We start from the raw sequence: 16944 nt of genomic DNA on the forward strand, positions 1-16944 counted from the left end.
TCGAGAAGAGCGGATCTAAGAAGGTATGCCTTACTTCGAGAATAGGGGCAGAGACACTTTACGCTTAATGCATAAGACTAAGGGCCGACTGTGATCATTTTTCAGATCGCGCCGAGTAAAGGATTGAACAAACAAGAGCCTTTATACACGTCTGTATATTAAGAGGTAGGTCCAGTGAGAGTTTTGGTACCTAGGCACCATGTAACTAGCATTTGACTGAGAGTGACAAACGCATTTTCTACTTGCACTTTAGGAGAATTAAAAAGCGAATTGGATTATTTTGCGCTGTTGTAAAAGGAAGTGCACCTGTGGGAGCAGCTAAGCTGGATAACAGGTACATTTAGATAAGCTGGTGATATGTAACGTTAGGGGAAGGCCTAAAAATATAGTGAACTAAAACGAATCCCTTTTTTCTATATATCCCATAGACAATCAAAAGTGACAGAGCCCTGATGAGAATCCGGCAATTGTTTATACCGGATTCGAAACGCGTCGGCATAAAGGAAGAATAAAATAATCACATTGACTGTGAATTCGACTAATAGCATCACTTTGAGTTCCATTCGATCTTTCTTTAAGCATGACTTTGTCCTTTATTGGTGTTTAAGTTTAGTCATCACTACTTATAAGACACCGTACAAAGAGTAATCATTTGTTGTGAAAAAAGTGGTGTAATATAGATGAGGATTGTATATAATGTGTATATATGTAATTTGTGAAATTGTTTTGTATATATGTTTAAATTTGTGTTAAATGTACAGTGTTTTTTCTCATTCATGAAAATTGAAAAACCAAAAATTAAAAATAGCAAAGTAAAGGGTAAAAATAAAAATACCCAACAAACATAAGACTAGGATTTGTTTGTTGCTCTTAGTATTGGAGACAAGAGTGAAGTGTGGGGTCGGCAATTTGTGTTTATTGTTGATAATTATTTTGTCCTGCTGCCTCCACGTCCCAGGACCTTACTCCTTAGTGTAACAAAATTCCCTGCCACTCCAGCATGTCGATACTGGTCACCAGACACCTCCACAGGCTCCAGACATGATCCGGAGGCTGATGCTCATTCTCCCTGCCAGGGATGAAGTTTCAGAGCAGGCGATTACAAGGCTATTGTTTTGGTGGAGCCGGAGGAGCCGCAAAATATGTCCTACACAGCCGCCATCTTGGCCACGCCCCCTAAAACATGCTTATTTAAAAACAAACTCAAGGCTGTGAGCCACTCTGATTATGTCTGAGAGCTACTGCAAGCTCGAGATCAACAGGTTGGAAATACCTGGGATAAACAATAGCAGCCTGATTGGGACTTCGGCATGGCAGCATGGGTGATGTTATATGTATGACATTGCTTCCTTGTTTAAGAGAGAGAAGCATTTCGCTGACACTGTGAGGTTGCTGCATGATGTGATTCCAGCTCAGCTGATTCTGATTTACCCACAAATGTCATTTGGAGGTAGTCAGGGGGCACAGCTGTGACCTCTAGCATGCTCCCTGTTACTCCTGGTACTTCCTTTCTGACCCCTAGCCTCAGAGGGCAGAAAACATATTTGCCTCCTCTGAGGACAGGGGTCCAAATGTAGTGCCAGGAGTAGCAAGTAGCAAGCTAGAGGTCACAACTGTGACCCCGACTGTGTCCAAAAGGCGCCCAAGTGGTTAACTCTGCAAAGAGGTATGTCTGGATTACAAACAAGACACTTGGCCTGATGGCACCTGCCCACAGGTAATGAGAAGTTAGACCACCTATCTAGGCTTTGGCAGATCATCCACCCTAGGCACATTAGATTAGGAAACGCTAGGTGGGAGTACACTATAGCACAGTACTTATATGCAAGCAAACATTCACTGCTATAGCACAATGGTGGAATTGTTCCTCTTTGTCACTGTTAGAATTGGGGGTCTCTAGTTGCCAGAGGTGGGTACCTTTGACCAAAAACGGACCCTTGCTTCTAGTCAGGGTAAGAGGCGATACTCCTAAAATAACTCCTGCTCACTCCCTTGGTAGCTTGGCACGAGCAGACATTCTTACATCAGAGGCAGTGTGTAAAGCATTTGTGAACACAGAGCAATATAGTGAAAACACTACAGATGGACACCACACAGGTTTAGAAAAATAAATAATCTTTACTAGACTTAACACAAGACCAAACAACAAAAATCCACAATACTGTAATCCAAATAAGTCTTTAAAATTGTAGAAATAGCTTAGTTCACTTTGGATGTATGACGGTACGACGCATGGTTTTACCACGCGGTTTTTACAACGCAAATCGTTACCACGACTTGCGTTGTAGGGGTGCGGACTTTGGAATTTTTTAATTTACTATTCCAACACCAGCCTACGTACAGTAGGGAAGGTGTTGGATGGTAAATTAAATTATTCCTTGTCCTGTTGCGCCCTCCAGCGCAAGTCGTGGTTACGACGTGCGTTCTAAAAACCACGTTGTAACGGTATGCGGAGTAAAATCCGCGTGGTAAAGGCTGTTCTCCGTTCACTTTAGATGCAAATGCAACACTTTACTCTCAAAAGGGTCACAGGGAATGTGATGCGTCGGTTCCTTACACTCAGGGGAGTGGATGTGTCGGTTCCTTACTGCTGCGCAGGAGAGTTGAAGCTCTCTTCTTTACTGTGTGGGGAGGTGATGCTTCAGTTTCTTACTGCTCTCCGATACGATGCGATGACGCTCCGGTGCAATGTGACAAAATGGCATCATGGTTACGATGTGACAACGTAGGTACGATGTGTGGACGCCCGACGGCCGTGCGGCAAGTTGGTGAGTCGCGACATGCCCTGTAACACACTTCTCCAGTGATGCGGTGGCGTCCTCTGTGGCGGCGGCACGCTTCTCCGGGGATGCAACGCGCTTCGGTGATGCGATGGTGACAGCGGTAGCGGTGGCACACTTGCTTGTCGATGCGACAGCAACTGCTGCGGCGGCTACACGCTTCTCGTCGTTGAGTCGCGCTTCCAGCACCCAGCGACACACATTCTCTCAGAAGGCCCAGCACAATAGCAGACACTTCAATTCCCAGCAAGGGAATTCAGGGGGTAGCTGGGGGTGAAGTCTTGTATCCCTGAGACTTCAGGCAGGAGGCAAGCTCAAAGTTCAAGCCCTTGGAAATCTTCCACAAGATGATGAAAAGAACACGTAGTCCTCTTCTCCTTTCTTTGGCAATAAAGCAACCACTGCAGGACAACCCCCAAACACACAGCACCTCCTTCAGCTTCCTGGTTCTTCTCCTCAGACAAAGGTTTGTCTTGATTCCCCGAAGTGATCTACAGTTCTGGGGTCTGGGTCCCCCTTTTTATACACCAAAATCCTTTGTCTCTGAAAGCAGAGAGTGTCTGTACCTATCCAAACCAGTTATGGGTGCATTCTGCAAGTGCACAACTTCTTCCTTTGTCAGTGTGGGCCAGAAGGTGGAACCAGCATTGTGGAAGGCAGGCACAGCCCTATTCAGGCCCGGGTCCTACTCCTCCCACCACTCCTCATGCAGATAGGTCTATTCAGCCTTGTGCTGACTCACCCCGTCTCCTGGAGCCACCCCAGCCCCTGTCACTAACAAACCAGACATGGTATACACAACCTAGCAGAGGCAGGCCTGGATGGTTAGGCAAGAAAATACCTACTTTCTAAAAGTGGTATTTTCAAACACAGAATGTTAAAACCAACTTCACTAAAAGATGTATTTTATCTTTCTGAGTTCAGGCATACTAAACTCGAATTTCTACCTAGTTTCCTGAGTCAGTTAGGATTATATGATTTTATAACTGCCTATTGGAACAGGGAGCCTTGCAATAGTGAAAAACGAAATTGTCTCTAATTCACTATCAGGACATGCCACACACATCAGGGCATGTCCTACCTTCTACATACAATGCACCCTGCCCTTGGGCTACCTTAGGTGTGACTAATATGTGGAGAAGGGAAGGTTTAGGGGCTGGCAAGTGGGTGCACTTGCCAAGTCGACATGGCAACCCCAAGCTGCACACAGGCTCTGCAATGGCAGGCCTGAGCCATAGTTTGTTTGTTTATTTCAACTTTATTTCGGCTATCTAGCCATAAAAGCAAAAAAATAAAACATTTTACAAGCAAGTATCAACAATGCCTTTTACAAGCAAATATCCACGTGATCAGGCTATGGTAAGTTGGAGAGAGACAAATATACAATTTATCCATATTTACAATTACCGCGCTAAAACCAACAATCTCATTACATAAATAAGATTAAAAAAAATTTAATTTAAAAGCCAGAGTGTAAAACATTTAAATACATTACTTAAAAGCATACATATACAAATGTGCAATGGAGGAGACTGGAAACAGGTTAATTGCACTATAGCCTAAGGCCGAGCTTCTTCCTAATCAGGTATACATTAAAAAGAAACCTACTTATGCAGAATACTACCAGTTGTGAAGTGTTGGATTTAATTATACGTTCAGCTTCTTTGTAGGACCTTACGCCCACATTTTTGCATAAGGATCTGATCCATCGAGCCCTGGGAGACTTGTAGACCGGGCAAAAGAAAAGTAAATGTACATCATCCTCTTTCGCCTTTTGCGAACAAAGGATACAAAGGTCAGTCTCCTTATTGCACCCCCACCTACAAGTATTAGCATTCATCTGCAGGACCCCGTATCTAAATTGCAAATATAAAGATTTTGCTAATGGTGGTCCTATCTCGTTCATAAAAGGTTCAAAGGAAACACTATCCTTTACAATCAGAAACTTCTGAGTCAAGGTACCAATTGATGAACTATGTAATCTTTCGCTATTGATGTGAGACCAGAAAGTTAACTTTAGAAGCTTTTTACAAAGAGGTGTCATGCTTAGAGGATCTTCCCAAAAATGGGATAGCCCTAGCCTAATGCACCAGAGTGAAATATGTTTTAACCATTCATTATTCTTGTACTCATCAATCTGCATGATTTTTATTAAACCGCTTCTATAGTTGCACAACTCCGGCGTAGTCCATATCCTTACCCAATAAAGTAGTGGCCTTAAAGTAGTTTGGTAATCTGTACGTTTAATATCGATATCCAAAAACACTGGAACTAGGGGAGTTCTAATCGGTATTTTGAGTAACCTACGTATAAAATTATTTTCATCCCGTTCAAAATTCCTCTTACAGGAAGGCCCCCAAACCTCAGCACCATAAAGTGCCGATGATTGGGCCTTGGCCTTAAACACCTCCAAGGCTGGTGTAATAGCCTTAGAAAGGCTCCCGCCATGTACTTTTAGGATAGGCATCGAGTTTTGTTTAAAAGATAGTCTACTTTTTTCCAGATGCCCCTTCCATGATAGGTTACTATCCAACATAATACCTAGATAATTGAAACTCCCCACATATTCTAGTTTTTGGTTATTTAAGGCCAAGTTCTTCTTAAATGATTTTTGCGGGTTTATGGCCATATATTTAGTTTTGGATGAGTTGATTTCTAGTCCCTTTTCCACACAATAACTATAAAATGAGTTCACCAAGTTTTGGAGTCCCTTCGGAGTCTGAGAAATGAGGATTGTATCATCAATAGTAATGCCGTGATCGCTTCATTTCCCAATTTCGGGGTGTCATGGCTACAATCCTCCAGATATGTAGGTATATCATTAACATACAGCGAGAAAAGCGTAGGCGCCAACACGCAGCCTTGACGCACGCCCCATCTCACGGGTATGGCCTTTGTAACTTCACCTCCCTTCCCCCATCTCACTTTGGCGTAATTCCCTGTTTGAAGTCTAATCAGTTCTTCAAGAAGTTCGCCTGGGACCCCCATATTTCTTAATGTGTCCCACAAGAGGGTACGAGGGACAAGGTCGAAGGCGGCCCTCAAATCCATGAAAGCAACATACAAGCTGCCCTTCCTTATATTAATGTATTTCCAACAAATGCATGTGAACCTAAATACTTGGTCCACAGTGCTAATTTTTGTTCTGAACCCGGCCTGATATTTAGACAATATCTGAGACTCCTCCATCCATCCTAAAAGTCTATTTAAAATGTGTCTGGCAAAAACTTTCTGTAAAAGATCAATTAAACTAATTGGTCGGTAATTGGCTGGGTCATAACGATCCCCTTTTTAAAAAATTGTTACAATTTCTGCCCCTTTCCAAGTCTCAGGGATGGGTGTGCCTGCCACTATGGAATTGCATAAAAAGTTTATATAAGGCCCCCAGACTTCCATATCATGTTTTAGTAGGTCACCAGGGATCTTATCAGGTCCTGGGGCTTTGCCTGCTTTAATGACCTGAAGTGCCTGAGAGGTCTCCTCTAAACTAAAATGTAGAGAAACTGTACTAGGGGCTAAATCGACCTTTTGTTCTTCTATACACGAACCCTCTTCATTTTGTGAGTATAGTTTGGAGAAGTGGTCACACTATGTTTTTTCATCTAGGTAAAGATCCTTAGATGATCTGCCTGTCTTATTCCCCTTTGATATTAGGCTCCAGAAGGTGCCCTGATTTCTCATTTTGGCTGCAGTTAAGAGATCTTCCCAGATGGCCTCATCCCACACTTTTTTCATCTGTGTAAGAATTTTGTTATACGCATACCTGTTATCTCTTATACCCTGTGGGTTTTAACTGCCTGAATCAGGTGAGACTTAGCTAATCGTCATTCTTTATTATACATGGGGTTACCTAGTTCTGAGTGACTACTAATTAAATTCTTGTCCTTATCATAAATTTTACTCAGGAGAGGTGTTAAAGCATCTATCAGCTGATAGTGTATATCTAAAACACCTTGGGCACCTAAAGAAATATTCTGGCAGGATGCAACGGTGTCTGAAAAGGTGTTATAAATATTTACCATCGTTGCTTCTTTAGCCAAAATATAAGGCCATTTCAGGGCACGCCTATTATTTGATACCTGGAGGTCGCCATCATTACTGTTTAACGCAGCATCTGCAGCTGTTTTAGTTGAAAAAGGCTGGGAATCTAAACATAATTGAAGCGGTAGGTGATCGCTCTCTGTCCTAAAGTCTACTTTAAAATCAGTAATTAAGTGCCATAGACTTAGGGAAACTAATATAAAATCTATATGCGACATGCAGTTAACTTTACAGAATGTTGGTGCTGATGGTCTGTCTGACTGAAAGCGGCCATTACATGCCCTTAGATCATGTGCCACAGTTAACTGTAGGATCTGTATTGCTGCCACCATACTTTTAACTGCCCCAGTACTAGCTAGAGCAGGGATGTCATTTTCCCTGTCCTGTTCCTCAAATAGATTATCAAGGCCCAGTACTAGCTCAAATCTACAGTTAAAATCCCCGGCTATAATCACTTGTGTATTGAATCCTAGTGTATCTAGATAAGAGTCCAATTGCTCTATCACCTTGGATTCCTTGTTTAGAGGATTTGGCCTGTTGTATACATTTATTAGATATACAATTTCTTTGTCTTTTATCACTATCTTTACACCTAGAAGATCCTTGGAAGGAATAGAGAGAGGGGTAACTTCAATTTCCAGAGTGATTCTTATCCAGATCACTAAGCCCCCAAACGCTCGTCCTCTTACTGAGGGGATAGCTTCGCAATAAAAGGTTTGTAACCAAGCCTATGTGTGATATCTAAGGCCCAGGTCTCCTGCAGGAGAATTACATCATAATCGTCAGTGTAAGTACACCAAACAGTATCCCGGAGATTCCTGGATAAGCCTGCTATATTCCATGACATTAGTTTTACAACTGGAATTCCATGGGGAGTTATTGGTGGTGGATCCACTTGACTGGCTTGAACAACTATGCCCTCTACTGTGGTAAGTATGTCACTGATTCCTCGTTTTAGGACTAGTGCTATTTATTTCTAACTCAGTGCTGCTGTTACGGGATAGAAGTAGTGGACCATCACCAAAATCCGAGACGTTCTGTCCCAGTATGTTTGGCACTTGCTTAGTAATGCAAGACTCAGTTACCTTACCCAACCCAGACTCTATGTTATAATCTTCCTGGGAAATTGCAATTGAACTATGTTTAAGTAGTCAATCTACCTCCTCTAAGTCGATGAAACCGTCAAATCTATTCTCCAAGGGGACAAGAAGAGACTGCTGTCTTCGGTTCCCATCATACTTTCACTTGTAGAAGTAACTCAAGGGGAGTGCACTAATAAGCGCATTTCCACCCTGAGGTTCTTCCTTACATTTCAAGACCCTCCTAACTTGTTGTGGGCGCCTAAAGTTGATAACCACACAGTCTCCTCTTATGTCTTTAGGTGAATGTCCCAGCCACCCTACCCTGAGGATCATCAGAATATCCTGGGTATCACCCGGATGGAACCGCTTGAATTTTACCAACCAGTCAGCTGCCTTATTACGGAGGTTTTGCCAAGATTCTTGTTGATCCCTTTTTAAGGAGGGTACCCCTGTTAAAACTATTACGTATGGCGAAGATGCCGGGGGTAATTGTAGGACGTCAGTATTTGGCATCAAATCAGTTCCTTTTGGACTATATACTTTAGTCGTACCTGGAGTTTTACTCGGGCTTCCCTGGGCTGTCAGTCTGTCTGCCCTTCCATTGTTACCACATGCTGTCTTATTTGTGTGGTCCTTTCTACCCTCATTCAGGCAAGCGACCTTTTGGAGGGGATTAGAATCTATCACTGGGCCCTCTACTTCCCTTCCTATTGGATTGTTTTGAGATGGGGGATTACTAGTAGTTCGTTCTGCGTTCCCTTGTTTCTCACACAAATGTTCTATTCTCGCGGTAAACTGCATTAAACTGGCTATCAGATCTTTCTCGAGTCCCTCCACTTTCTCCTTTAACATTACTTCAAGGGAATCCTTCAATGTTGTTTCTAATGTCCCAAGCCGTCTCTCCAACCCTATATCCCAAATAGTGCTTCCATTGTCTGTTTGCGTGCTAATGGTCTTTGTTAAGACCATTTGCCTACTCCTCACAAGGGTATTTCCAGTCTTTGGTCTAGCTCCCCCGACTTCCTTACTATTTCTTTTGTTCTTTGATATAGGGATTACCATATTTTTCTTCGATCCCTGATCTTGTACCTTATGTGCTGTAGCTAGTCTATGTGAGCGAAGTCTCGCTCCCAGTTTAGGGCTAGTTTTGGGTCTATCTTCATCAGAGGAAGTAACCACAGAAGTCCTTGGGGTAATAGACAAACGATATGTATTAGGTGAAACCTCTATTGGGCTGGGGGGAGGTGTGCGAGCTGTGACCAAAAGAGGTAATGGTGAAACATTGGGCTGACCACTAAAGTTGGCATCATTCATATCCATAGCGGATATATCCACATCGTGTCCATTACCAAGTCCTAGTTCAGTACCCTGCTTGTTGATAAGGGCTATAGGATAGAGATTTACTGTAGGGAATTTAACATTGCTAATTTTACCCAAAGAGGACCTCTTCTGCGCCTCAGCTATACCTAGCGATAATTTCTTCTCCGTCAGGGCTATCTCTCGTTGCAAGACTGATTCAGCTCTAATCAGAAAAGCATCCATTGTGTCCACATCTCCCTCCCCCGCTTTCTGTGCGTTCTTACGATTTACAGCCATAGGGTGTAACAGAAATATAAATTGTAGAGCACAAAAGGCCAATATCCAGAGTCTTACATTACAGGGGGGTGGCCCGGCCCAGCCTCTCCCGGCCTCGGATGGCCGCAGATGGCCCCGCCCTTGTCCCGGGACGTTCCCGGGCGCTCCCGCGTCGCGGTTATAGTACAACGGTTAAATCACTCCTGAGGCTGTGGGCGTGGCGGTGGTCCGGGCCAGGTGTGCTGGGGCAAAGAGAGTCTTGGGACTTGCAGTCCCCCACAGGAAGGCGATAAATGTCCTGGTAGCGCCACTCGCAATCAGGGAGCTGTATATCAAAACTTCCACCCAGCAAGACCACAGGTAAGGAAAGGTTCGCCGGTTAAATCCAATACTCCACACTAATGGTTTTAGCCCCGTAAACGCACCGCAGTCTCCTCAAGCGCAGCGGCACCCGCGATAGCGGGTGCGGCAAGCTGTTTTGTAAGCGCCTGAGGCTGCGGGCGTGGCGGTGGTCCGGGCCAGGGGTGCTGGGGCAAAGAGAGTCTTGGGACTTGCAGTCCCCCACAGGAAGGCAGTAAATGTCCTGGTAGCGCCACTCGCAATCAGGGCCCAGTATATAAAAACTTCCACCCAGCAAGACCACGGGTAAGGAAAGGTTCGCCGGTTAAATCCAATACTCCACACTAATGGCTTTAGCACCGTAAACGCACCGCAGTCTCCTCAAGCGCAGCAGCACAGCCATAGTTTAAAAGCTGCTCCAGTGGGTGGCACAATCAATGCTGCAAGCCCACCAGCAGCATTTGATTTACAGGCCCTGGGCACACAAGTGCTCTGTGCTAGGGTCTGACAAGTAAACCAAATAAGCCAATCATGGAGTCACTAATCCATTAAAATACTTTACAATAGGGAGCGCTTGCACTTTGGCACTGAATAGCAGTGGCAAAGTGCCCAAAGCATCTAGGCCAGCAAAACATATAGCAAAAACACAGGAGGCAACAGCAAAAAATGGAAGGGAGACCCACGCTAATGGTGCCAGGTCTAACGCGTGTCCCCTCCAGCTGAAACGTGGGGAGAACTATGAAGGAGAGTAGGGTCTGCTTCCTATGGTCACCCCCACTTTTTGCTGTGATTCTCTGGTTTTTCGACTTTAGTTTGGCTGTGGGCCTGCTAATCAAATCCACAGCCCTGCTGTTCTCTCTCTAAATTGATACCATGTACTTTAGGTACATACCTTATTAGGTATTGGGTCACCTTTGTGAGCCCCTGTATGGTGTACCATAGGTACCCAGGGCATGGGTGCATCCAAGGCCTACCAGGGGCTGCAGCATGTATTATGCCACCCCTGGCTGGCCATCCAAACTGACACCACGGACTCAGCTTGGGTAAGGTGGTGTAATCACCCCTTACTTAGATATAGTATATCTACATCTACCTTATATATAGACACATTGTAACCTATAAGTCACTCCTATGGCAGGCCTTAACAATCCTGGAGGCAGAGTGCGTGGTTTTATGTGAGAGGGTGCCCTAGCATGAGCTGAGCCCCTCTGCAGCATTCAGCACCATGTCCTTATAGCTGTTCTATGATATAGCCATACCATATACTCTTAAGTGCATTAAAATCCTTGCGGTTAATGCTAACTTTGGTTTCGCTTTATCAAAACATGTCGTGTAAGGTGTCAAACACTTTGGAATACTACCCCCGCCAATTCTGGCGGCGGGGGTAGCATTCCACCCTTCTAGAGGGAAAATACATGTATGTTACTGCTTTACCCAGTTAAAGTTAAACAGAGCCTCAGCATCACAAAATGGATGCTGCTGCCACAGACACAAGTCTGACCTCCTGCAGCTGGGGGAAACTCCAGCAAGGGAGGCCTGGACAATAGGTTTCCTGTCCCCCAGAAAACCTGTAGTGTATTGGGGCAGGGTGGGTTGAATGGAAAGCTGCTTTTCCAGACACTGCCTGGGGCACACAAGGTGCTCCATGCATAGCGTGGTTCAAACCAGTTGTTGGGGCACTCCAGCCCTGCTCTGGTGTGAAACTGGACAAAGGGAAAGAGGTGTAACCACCCCCTGCCCAGGTCCACCCATAGGAGGGACCTAGCAAGTAATCCAGCCCCTAAAATCAGTATAAAGATAGGAGCTGTGTCTAGAGACATTAGATTATCCTGGAACAAAACTCTGAAACAAAACTCTTGGACCTTCGACATTCTATACCGACTAGAAGACTGAAGACATCTCCCTTGTGGTCAAGGAGTGACCACCCTGTGCAAACAGGCACCACCAGTAACTTGCTGGTCTGCTTTGTCGACTCTCCCAACGGATCCCGAAGACTCAGCGACTCAGGAACTGGACTCTCAGACTTCTTTGACTCCGACCGACATCCACAGCAAAGCTGAGACCCGTGGCAGACACGAGAGACGTGGGACCAGACACCCTGGACATCCTGCATTTTGCTAATTGCATCAACTCCTGAGGTAACTCGCAGTTGTGCATTGGGGTACGACATGCCCCAGACCCGAGCGCCATTTGCACCGAAGCTCAGCCCTCCACACTCCACGAGTGCTGCGTGGGGCCGGCTCTTGCATTTCAGATCAACGCGTCTTACCGGTTGCTAGCCTGTTGGCTAGTGAGCCCTCTGAAGATGAACCTTTGAAACTAAACTACTTACCTGGTTGCTCCAGGATTGCTCCAGCTTGCCTACAAAGGAGAAGCTCCCCAGACCTTGCTGGTCTGACCTGAAGCCAATCTTCACTTCTTGCTTGGATTGCGTTTGCCAAGACTTGTTGGGTCCAATCCAGATACCGACACTGCAGTCAACTAGAGCCTTTGTGGGACAGCTCGAATCCAGCTCCTGGTTATCGCTGACACCTCCTGGTCCTCGTGGCTGCAGAGACAAGCTTCACCTCTTCACCTGATTTCATCATTACATCGCCTGGTTCCTTCCTGGTTCCATCCTGGTCACTGGCTAGTGACCCAGACTCTGTCTCCTCTGCTTTCAGGTTCTTCAGTTCTTCGATCCACCCTTGGATCCACCCGGACACTCTTCCTTCGGCCGCCTGCAGCACTTCTTTTGCAGGTCTCCATTGAAAGCATCGACGAAACCCGACACGAAAAGACACCTATGCACCCGGCTTCCTTGGGTGAGGTAACTCGAGTACTCCGGTGCTCCAGTGGGTATTGGCTATCCAAGTGTCCTAGTTTAAAGGGGTTTTGTCGTAGTCCATCCGGAAGTGCCCTAAAACAGTAAGTTTGTAACTTCTTTGTTCTCCATTTTGAGTCAATGGTAACTCGCGATTGTGTTCCCACACTGCACGCGTCTCCCGTGGGTCTCCTACTTCCTAACCTTTGGTTGTGTATTGTAGCCCCAGCGATTCCCTAGGCCTATTCACTATTCCTGAAGTGGTTCTAATACCACTTGCTTAGTATATGGTTTGTGAAGCCCCTAGGGCAAAACTGTATTTGTGCAACTTATCGTATGCTAATTGAGTAACTTGTGATGTACTTCGATCTCTGACCTCATAAAGAGTGCAGAGGGGTTGTGTTAGAAATAACATATATATTTGATATATACCTTGTGTGGTGTCCATTCATTATGTATTAAAGGGATTATAATTGGTAAAACAGCTTGCTTCACATGCTCTCTGAAGTTTTAGCCTAAGACTGCTGGTCCATGCTACCACTAGGATAGCTTGTCTATAAGGTTGACTTTACAACCACCATCAATACGGGTCATTTAGACTGGTGCAAGGTGCCCACTAGAATAGTGGACATCATATGCCAGGCTAACTTCTCACAATCTACCCTACCTCTTGGGAGATCTCATTACTGAGGTGTAAAAATCTGGAGAGCCCATCAGCATTGGCGTGTTCTGTACCAGGGCGATGCTCTACCGTGAAGTCCATCCCCTGTAGGGAAATGGACCACCTCAACAGCTTTGGATTCTCACCCCTCATCTGCATCAACCATCTGAGGGGCCTGTGGTCTGTCTGAACCTGGAAGGGAGTCCCAAACAGGTACAGTCTCAACTTCTTCAGTGCCGGGACCACAGTAAATGCCTCACTCTCAATTGCATTCCACCTCTGTTCCCGTGAAAGTAACCTCCTACTGATGAAGGCTACAGGTTGGTCTAGGTCCTCCTCATTCATCTGTGACAGGACAGCCCCCACACCATGCTCTGAAGCATCTGTTTGGACAATGAGCTCTTTTGAGAAGTTGGGTGTCAGGAGCACGGGTGCCGTGCACATGGCAGTCTTATGGGCATCAAAAGCTTTCTGACAGGTGTTAGTCCAGTTCACTTTCTTGTGCTGCTTCCTGGAAGTCAGCTCTGTCAAAGGTGCAACAATGCTGCCATACTCCTTGACAAACCTCCTGTAGTACCCAGTGAGTCCTAAAAAGGTTCTCACCTCTGTCTGGGTCTTGGGGGGTTCCCAAGCCAGGATGGCCTCTATCTTGGGCTGTAGGGGCACCACCTAGCCGCTCCCACCCTGGTGTACCAAGTACACCACGGAACCCTGCCCGATCTGGCACTTACTCACCTTGATCATGAGGCCTGCCCTCCGCAGCGCCATCAATTCTTCCCAAGTGGCGCTGAACACTGCAATGTCATCCAGGTAGGCAGCACTGAAATCCTCCAGTCCAGCCAACACCTGGTTGATCAGTTGGCTGGGGCATTCTTCATTCCAAAGGGCATAACTCAGAATTGGTAGTGCCCATCTGGCGTGGAGAATGCTGACCTCTCCTTAGCCCCATCAGTCAAGGTGATCTGCCAGTACCCAGATGTCAAATCAAATGTGCTGAGGTACCGGGCAGCCGCTAACCGATCAATGAGCTCATCGGTTCTGGGGATGGGGTGCACGTCAGTCCTGGTGACTGAATTGAGTCCTCGGCAGTCCACACAAAACCAGAGTTTGGGCATGGCACCAGGCGCTGTAGCCTTTGGGACCAAGACCACTGGGCTAGCCCAAGGGCTGTTAGAGGACTCAATCACCCCCAATGCACACATCTTGGAGACCTCTTCCTTGATGCAAGCTCTCACCCTGTCAGTCACTCTGTAAGTCTTGTTCTCAACAGGAGGACTGTCTCCAGTGTCCACATCATGGACACACCAGTCAGTGACACTAGGGGTCAGGAAGAACAGGTCAGGGATTGTCCGAACAGAGTCTCCTCTTCCATCCCAGCATCTGTGGCTAGGAGCATGCTCACTTCAGACCTCTCCAAGTGGGGCTTCAGGCTGTTGACATGCAGGACCCCCAAAGGGTTCCTGGGAGACCGCAAGTACACCAAGTAGGTGACATCACTCTTGCGCTCCACCACCTCAAAGGGTCCAATCCACTTCTCTTGGGGCGCACAGGGCTCCACTGGGGCCATAACCCATACTTTCTGACCAGGCTAAAGCTCAATCAGAGTGGCATTCTGACCGTACCGCCGCTTCATTTCCTCCTGCATGGCTACCAGATTCACCTGAGCGAGTTGCCTGAAACGCTGGGTTTGGTTTCTGAAGGCCAGTACGTAGCTATATACATCCTGGGGAGGTTTCCTGGGAGCTTCCTCCCAGCCCTCCTTTACCAAACCCAGAGGTCCTCTCACCAGGTGTCCATTGAGAAGTTCAAAGGGGCTGAACCCTAAGGACTTCTGTGGCACCTCTCAGTAAGCAAAGAAAAGGCATGGCAGGAGGATGTCCCACTTACATCTCATGGGTTCCTCAAGACCCAAAATCATGCTTTTAAGGGTCCGGTTGAATCTCTCAACCAGCCCATTACCTTGGGGGTGGTAAGGGGTGGTGAACTTGTATGTTACACCACACTCCTGCCACAGGGAATCATATATTTGGAAATTAAGTTTCTTTCACGGTCTGACCCCACCTCTCTGGTGAACCCCACGTGGTAGAAAAGCCCCATCAGTGCACGTCCCACCACAGGGGCTGTCACAGTCCGGAGAGGGATGGCTTCTGGGTACCAGGTGGTATGGTCCTTCAAGACCAGGATGAACCTGTTGCCCATGGCTGTCTTGGGATCCAGAGGCCCCACAATGTCAATGCCCACCCTTTCAAAGGGAGTGCTGACCACAGGGAATGGCTGGAGAGGAGCCTTGTGCTGCCTCCCACTCTTTCTACGTGCCTAGCAAGTCTTGCAGGTCCTCCAATGAGTGTTTGAAATCTTGCGCATTTGGGGCCAATAAAAGTGGGTGACAAGCCTTTCAAAGGTCTTGTCCTGCACCAAATGTCCTGCTAAAGGCACATCATGAGCCAGCGCCAGAAAGAAGGCTCTGAAGTGCTGGGATACCAGCAGCACACAGGCTGACCCGGGCTCAGCAACCTTAGGCTGACTATGTGTAAATGTAAATGTACAGGAATTTATATAGCGCAAATCACCAAGCGGTTTCTAAGCGCTTGCTTAGGGAACCCGTCCTGGTATTCCCCTGTGAGATAACCCCGGCAGGGTATCCGCAAGGTGAAAGCCAGGCATCCCGCCGCGAGGGGCCGTTGTGGAGATTAAGCAAGCTATTGCCCAGAGTCGCAGAGTGTGAACCCGTGAATCGAGTAGGCACCGGAGCGAGAATTGTCGAGTCCATGGACATTTTAGGACTCAAGACCCCGCCGAGCCGGGAATTGAACCCTGGTCCCGGGCTGACCTCTGCTTCCAGGTCTGCCTCCTCTAACCAGTGAGCCACACTTCTCCACTATACAGGAGACCATTCTCCCAGTAGAACCAATGTGACACAGACTGATCACCTGCTGCCTGGTTTGCAGCCTGTTGCCACAAACTCACAAGAGAAGGGCAATTTTTCTGCTCCTCGCAGAACTCTTCCCTGGAGGGACCTCCTTCTGGGTTCCAATCGGTCAGCTCAGGCAAGTCTCCCAGTTCAGTAATCTGCTCCCCTGTAGGTTCCAGGGCATCCCCCTCAAGGTCTGCCTCCTCCTGGACCATAGGAACTTCAGGGGCCGGTTTCCCGTGCCCCCTATCAATTCTCTTTAAGGCAGGTACCTGGGCCACTCTCTCAGGCTCCAGGACCTCTTGAACACCCTTACTGGCTGACATCGACCATGTGGTCACACGCCCATGCAGGCAGACCCAACATCTCCAAATGAGCACTTTGTTCCACCTTAGCCCAAGGGGAGCTCTCCAAATCGTTACCCAACAGACAGTCAACAGGCATGGCTGGCCTCACAGCTACTTGAAGAGAACCAGTGACCCCCCCCCCCTCAAAGGGAACCAGAGCCACCTTGCAGTGGCTTTCTGTGTTGTCAGCGGCAACAACTGAGTAAAATGCATTGGGGACCACCTGCTCTTCAGACACCAGCCGACAACTGACAGCTGTCACACTGGCTCCAGTGTCTCTAAGAGACTCCACTCTATAGGTATTGATGGTCACCCACTGCCTGTACTTTTTAGTGTTATCAGGCAGCTGGGTCCTGGGGATCACCTCACAGTCTCCTACACAGACAAGGGACATCTCTGCAGGAC

The sequence above is a fragment of the Lissotriton helveticus genome, chromosome 6 (genome assembly GCF_964261635.1).
Source record: "Lissotriton helveticus chromosome 6, aLisHel1.1, whole genome shotgun sequence".
NCBI classification, from domain to species: domain Eukaryota; kingdom Metazoa; phylum Chordata; class Amphibia; order Caudata; family Salamandridae; genus Lissotriton; species Lissotriton helveticus.